The sequence below is a fragment of the Tauraco erythrolophus genome, chromosome 25 (assembly GCF_009769465.1).
Source record: "Tauraco erythrolophus isolate bTauEry1 chromosome 25, bTauEry1.pri, whole genome shotgun sequence".
In the NCBI taxonomy this organism is placed as follows: domain Eukaryota; kingdom Metazoa; phylum Chordata; class Aves; order Musophagiformes; family Musophagidae; genus Tauraco; species Tauraco erythrolophus.
This window is the reverse complement of record NC_141489.1, coordinates 7576686-7582945: the sequence shown is the minus strand read 5'-3', so window position 1 is coordinate 7582945 and position 6260 is coordinate 7576686. Positions and strand designations below refer to the sequence as shown.

Genomic DNA, 6260 nt, shown 5'->3' with positions numbered 1-6260 from the left:
CGCTATATGGAGGTGACCTGCAGAGACTTTGCACTGTGTGTGAGCACACAAACCCCCTTTCTGCAACTGCAGTGGTGACTGTGAGGGGGAAAGCAAATCGGGAGCACAAGCTGTCAATACCTACTAGGTGGATGGAGAAGAAACAACGTCAGGCAGTTGTGAACAGCTCCAAGTGAGTCGGCAAGGTGAGAGCTGTTCATCCTCACTTCTCCTGACATCACTGCCTCCCACAGCTCCCCCAACAAATCGGCCTCTTTCCAATGTTCTCCCTCAGCCAAGGGGACTATGGCTTCATCTGGAGGATGGTGCATGAAGAGACGTTGTTTGGATCATTTCCGCTGGCTGAGCTGGTGAGTGAAGCCTGCCCAGGACATAGATCCTTGCACGTTTAAGGAGAGCCACAATAAGGGGGATTTCTCTGCTTTTTAGCCACAGGAGATTTCTGGCATGTAAATTCCTAAGGAGGAAAAAAGGAAAGTAAGGGATCTTTCAGATGGTGGTACAGTTCTGTCTGTCTTAGACACCCACCTGATGATGTCAGTTCTCTAGAGGAGAATCCTCCCTTGTCTGCAGGAAGAACATAGATTATACTCTGCATTTCAGCTGGCTTCTCAGAGGAGCTACGTTGGGGGGATTCAACTCAGGATATTCCTTTCCATCACTGAGGCAGGAATACCTCTGCCTAAGTTGAGATTTGTGACTTCTCCATCTGAGCTTCTCGCTACACTCCTGCCTTAGTCCTCAGAGACAACCTAGCACTTCTAGAGAGCTTTTCAACATCTATATAAGGTAGATGAGCCATGTCTCCCTAGTTCCTTTCTCCTCTGTCTATTGAGAAAGAAGGAAGGTGAGCTGAGGAGCTGAGATAGGAGTATTTGATTGTAGGTCTTTCCACTTGGTCTTTCCCCTGGCTCTGACATGGCAAAATTACATCCCCTGTTGCGGATGGACTGTTTAAACACAGTTATCGTTTAGCAGCAATTTAAGATTTATTAATGATATGAGGTAAATCAAAGGTTGAAGTTTAACAACACTTAATGAATAACATGAAAAATCGATTTGAAGATTAACAAGATGATTCAATAGCATATGTTTTAAATAAAACGTGACTTAATTACAGATTTGAAAATGACAAAATTGACACTAACTTACTAAAAGGTATTCCAAATCAAAATATATATGTGGACATACATAAAAAACATAAAGCGTGCAGACAGATTGAAATATTTGAATGCAGTGTAGCAGACACCTACACTTGTGAAGGTAAATGTGTATATTCAAACACATAGACAAGTAGTGAGGTGGACGGAAGAGGCTGGCCTACAGGTAAAATTTCCCTCTCAAGTTTAGATACTCACCATGCACATCAGCATTCTTCAACAGGTGATAATTGAGACTCGAGAAGAATACTTCACCTCGGCCTTCTGTCGGCTTTGTCAGCAGGCAGTCCACAGAGTTGTTACCTGAGAGGTGTCCCAGCCCAGGGAAGATGCTGGTCACAGCCCTCTGCAATCCAGGAGAGCTCAAAGGGTCTTGCTTGGAATGGCTGTTTATAGGGTCTGAAGTAACTGACTTTTGTCAGATACTTTTCCATTTTGGCCCAACTTAGTGAAATATTCTGGTATTTTCCACCAGTTGCGCAGGCCCCAAACTTGCTGATTCTGGGCTTTCTGGCATCACCCTTTCTGCACCCCAATCTGGTACAGATGTATCACGTCAAGTGACAGGGGAAGTGGGGGCCTGGTACATTAAAGGGGTGCCTTCGTGCTCTGGTCTGTTGCCTTTTGCAATCCACACCCAACTCGTCCTAGGTTGGCATGTGGTCCAGAAAAAGAGGGGGGAATCGCACCAAGCATTGAACAGCCTAGGGGACGAGGGAGGTTTACACCGCCACATACTCCTAGTAGCTATGCTAAGAAGCAGAAATCAGTGGAAGAAATGGAGGTATTTGCAAAAACTCTCTGTGCTGAGACTTGGAAGAAAGCAATGATCACGAGTTCTTGAGTAATGACCGTGATGCTAGCCTGCCCCTGTGATCGAATGAAGAGAGAAAACATTGTCTAGGGCTGTGCTGTCACGACAATTTTCCATTCCCTCAGTTCCGTTTGTTGAGATTGCAACTCAGCATTTGCTGCCCTGAAGATTGCGGGTATGTTATTCCTTTCCTCTGCAACAGCCTTTCACACAGCTGGAGACCCTCAGCTGCCATCAACACTTTCCTAAATGGGATTTTGATCTCATGGAAGCAATTGCATTCACTGGTTCTAAAAGAGATGCCTGTGCTTGATCTGATAAATAATTCTCCATGTTCAACTGATGGTGTAGGCCTGACTTTCAGGGACAGATCCACTTGTTCAAACATGTTTCTGCAGCAAAGGATTTCCCTGACAATTTCAACTAAGGGAAGATGTCATTTTCCCATACTTTGCACTAACTACGTTTTCAGGGATGATGGCTTTGTTTCACGACTAATAGCATCTGAAGGACCAGCACAGGCATGCAAACTCTCACAGAAACTTTCCTGTCTCTGCAGACGAATTTCAACACTTGAGGGCACACTGCAAATAGGATAGATGTGGAAGAATTCATGCTTCTTGGCTTCCCAGGCACGTGGCGTTCCCGGGTCTTCCTTGTGGTGGTCTTCGCATACTGTCAGGTGACATACGACCTGACAGTAACGGGCAATGCATCCATCATCACACTCGTGTGCATGAACAGCAACCTCCATACCTCAATGTACTTCTTCCTGTGTAATCTCTCCTTTCTGAAGATCTGGTACATTATGGGCATTGTTCCCAAGGCCATAGGAGTCATGCTGGGGACTAGCTAGACCATGTCCTTCAGTGTCTGCATCCTCCAGCTGTTCTTCCTTCTCTCCCTAGACTCCACTGAGGTTTTTTTTCCTGTCTGTCATGGCCTATGACCGCTACTTAGCCAGACACTACCCCCTGAGATACAGCTCCCTCATGAACAGTGTCCTCTCTGCTCGGCTGGCACTCAGCTCCTGGCTGGGAGGCTTTCTGGCCATCTCACTGCTGGCCTTTCTGACATCCAGGCTGACATTCTGTGGGCCACATTTCATCAATCTTCTGCAAGACAGATTCCTGCCTTGCCCTCTCCTGCAGTAACATGTGGCATGTGGTGTTAGTGACCTTTGTTGTCTCCATAATTGTTGTAGTGGCCTCCTGTATGGTCACATTGGTCTCCTATGTGTACATCACTTCTTCCATGCTAAGAATCCAGTCAGGCCATGGCCAGAAGAAGGCCTTTTCCACTTGCTCTGTCCATCTCAGCATCATCACGATCTGGTAAGACTCCATCGTGTTCCTGTATGTCAAAACATCGTCTGAGAACTCCCTGGATCTGAACAAACTTGTGATTACCTTCATGCAGTTGTAACTTCTTTGTTGAACTCCTTCATTTATACACTAAGGTATAATGAAATGAAGCAAGCTCTGGGGTGGACTTTCCAAAGAAATGAAGTGGCCTTTCAAAGGGCCTCAGTGGGAGGAAATAGATTCATCCCCTCTCTCCCATGACTTGTGGCCTGCAGAATTTCCTTACCGAAGTGCAAGTGCAACAGGTCATTACAGGTAGTGAGAAGGCACCAGTTCACCAGTGAGCTCATCTCATCCTCCCTACAGCTGCGCTGAGCCTTGATTTTAGAGATCCAACCTCCCTCTGTTCACTCCTGAGTAGACTCAGAATGTCTGACAGGGCTCGAAAGACCAGAGCTAGAAAGACCTCACTGGCAGTAATGGACCTTGGAGATGATGTACCACTCGTGGGTGATGTGGTCACTTGACTCTGACAATATGATGATACTTCTATACGGACCTGCATAACAGCTGTGGAGAAGCTGTCTGAGGAGGTGTGAGAATTAAAAGAAAAAATACACTCCACTTCACCTGCACGTTCCAAAATTTCAGCTGTTAGAACCAGGTGTTACCCTCTTTGAGAGAAACGGTATAGATCACAGAGCAAGCTGTGGTTATACCTGTGTGATCATGGAGAAGACATGAGAAGGCGGGATGGAAAACGAATGGGATGGTGGGTCAGTTGCCGAAGGAGCTGCGCTGGAGCCAGACTGACCCACTGCGGAGCAGCAGATCTCGGTGCACACAGCCTTTTCTTGAAAAGTCAGGAGACACCGAGGGAGTGAAGAGACATCCCCCAGGAGCTGGCATCTCTCGCGGGAGATGCTGATGTGGCCTGGGCATTGCTAGAGCAATGGCAGCCACCCCCATCCCTATAAAAGACCCGGCCAGGGAGCGTGAGTGACCAGGAATGTGGCGACCAGAGTGGGCAAACAGGGCATGGCGTGTCAGCCAGGGCATGGTGAGGCAGTTTGCGTGGCAGTTCGCGAGGAAGGGCACGGGAGAAGGACGCAGTCAGTCAGTCAGGCTGCTACTCAAGAGGGGAGTTTAGTTGTCAGCTGTCATCCTCTCAAAAAAAACCTCAGCCATGGTGACCACCAGGTGGAAGGCAAAGACCTCTGCACCCAGCAAGAGGGATGTGGGAGTGCAGACAAAGCTCCCACAGAAAGACGTGGCCGTCCAGGTCTCAGGCTGTAGGGAGTGCCTGAGCCTCTCCATGGTAAGTGGTGAGAACAGCCGTGTGAGGTGCGACCAGGTGGGTGATCTGCTTATCATGGTCGCAGACCTGCGGGAGGAAGTAGAAAGGTTGAGAAACATCAAGGAGCCTAAGAAAGAGAAAGATCGGTGGTGTTGGGGGGGTGCCTGACCTGAAGCAAAACCAGGAAGACCCAGAAATGGCAACCCAAAACAAAGGGCATTCTGATTCCTCACCCCACATGCCAGAAGATAGTTACTCAAAGGTGAGCCACAAATGGAAAGAAGTCCGTGCTTGAGGCCACAGGCGACCCCCGCCCCTCCTTGCCTACTTCAGGTTCCCAGGTGCCCCTGCCCAACAGGTATGAGGCTCTGGAGGTGGAAGGCCCATCGATGGATGATGCAGCTGAGGGACCATCCGCACTGGAGGTGTAACTAGGGTCAGAGAGGACTACCCGTTGTATCAAGATCGCCTCCACAGGGAAGAAAAGAAGGGTAGTAGTTATAGGTGACTCCCATCTGAAGGGGACAGAAGGTCCAATATGCCGGGCTGACCCTGCTCTGAGGGAAATCTGCTGCCTCCCTGGAACCTGGATTAAAGACGTCACTAGGAAACTTCCTAGCCTGGTACGGTCCACGGACTACTACTATCCTTTATTGCTCTTCCATGTAGATGGTGTTGAAGCTGAAACACAGAGTCCACAGTTTCAGGACCCTGGGACAGCTTGTAAGAGGATCTGGGACACAGGTAATCTTTTCTTCCATCCTTCCAGTTGCGAACAGTGACACTGGAAGAAGCAAGTGCATTCAGTCGATTAATATGTGGCTTCGTGGCTGGTGTCATCGCCACAATTTTGGCTTTATCAATAACAGAATGGGCCACATGGCACCAGGCCTACTGGCACCAGATGGAACAAGGGTCTGTGCACAACAGCTAGCAGGGCTCATTGACAGGCCCTTAAACTAGATTTCAAGGGGAATGGAGGTAATATCAAGATTGATAAAGATACGCTGGAAGTACCTGAAAAACAGAAGGAAAGAATTTCAGCTGCTCCAGCCAGGAAGTCAGATCCATCTGGGGCCCAAATTAAATGCCTCTACGCTAATGCACGCAGCATGGGGAATAAACAAAAGGAGTTAGAAGTGTGTGCGTGCCTGCAGGAATATGATCTTATTGGCATCACGGAGACGTGGTGGGATGAATCCTATGACTGGAGTGTCAGAATAGAAAGGTACAGGCTCTTTAGGAAGGATAGGCATGGGAGAAGAGGAGAAGGGGCTGCCCTCTATGTCAAAGACCAGCTGGAGTGCACGGAGCTGCACCTGGGGACGAATGAGGTCCCGACTAAGAGCTTATGGGTTAGGATTAAAGGGAGAGCAGGGACAGGGAACATAGTAGTAGGGGTCTGCTACAGACCACCTGACCAGGAGGACTGAGTGGATGAGGCCCTCTACAGACAGATAGGAGCTGCCTCGTGTTCATGAGCCCTGGCCCTCATGGGCGACTTCAACCACCCTGATATCTGTTAGAGGGCCAACACAGCAGGGCAGAGGCAATCCGGGAGGTTCCTGGAATGCATGGATGATAACATCCTTTCCAAGTGGTAGGGGAACCAGCAAGGAGAAGTGCTTTGCTGGACCTTGTTCTCACCAACAATGAAGGGCTGGTGGGGAACGTGATGCTCAAGA

The 6260-nt window shown here is 48.6% G+C and overlaps 1 pseudogene; it reads left to right on the top strand.

Annotated features, from left to right (window-relative positions):
- The first annotated feature begins 285 nt into the window (after window positions 1-285).
- Window positions 286-3539, top strand: LOC147527050 (olfactory receptor 6F1-like; annotated as a pseudogene).
- Window positions 3540-6260: the final 2721 nt, after the last annotated feature.